The sequence below is a fragment of the Myotis davidii genome, unplaced genomic scaffold (genome assembly GCF_000327345.1).
Source record: "Myotis davidii unplaced genomic scaffold, ASM32734v1 scaffold705, whole genome shotgun sequence".
NCBI lineage: Eukaryota > Metazoa > Chordata > Mammalia > Chiroptera > Vespertilionidae > Myotis > Myotis davidii.
The window spans coordinates 2539736-2540289 of NW_006296405.1; positions in this window are offsets into that span (position 1 = coordinate 2539736).

Genomic DNA, 554 nt, shown 5'->3' on the forward strand with positions numbered 1-554 from the left:
CAGAGGGTTCAAGGACTGTCAAAAATATGTGGGTCATTGAGAAAAAAATAGAACTTTGTCAGGCCTGGTTTACACTAGAAGGGCCTAGAGAGATTAGGAATATTTATCGTAATAGCCAAACTAACAGATCATGGCAAACATAGAAGCTAGTGGCTAAACTGGGACCAGTTTAAAAAGGTAGAATGAACAAGTAAGAAGTGATTTGAAACTCTTTGTTCTTCCTATTCCCTTCTGGTGTTCATTCTTATTTTTTGGTTTTATTTTGAATCTTGAACTCTGTCATCTCAGAGGCTTAGGGTTGAGCCTCTTGAGAAGAAGCCTAGGAAATTGGTGCTGGAAGCCATTTTGCATGTAGGCTATATAAACAGATATTGATAGCACTTTTTGTTCTTGGTGTAGGGAGGTAAAAGAACCATCAGAAACTGCTTATAATATATTAAGATGTATCTCTGGCTACAGATAATAACCACCTTTGCTGCTATTTGCTCAATTAAGAGTTTTTCTCTAGAATTTAACTCATCTTTCTTCCTGAAGATACGGTCCTCTCCTAAGTG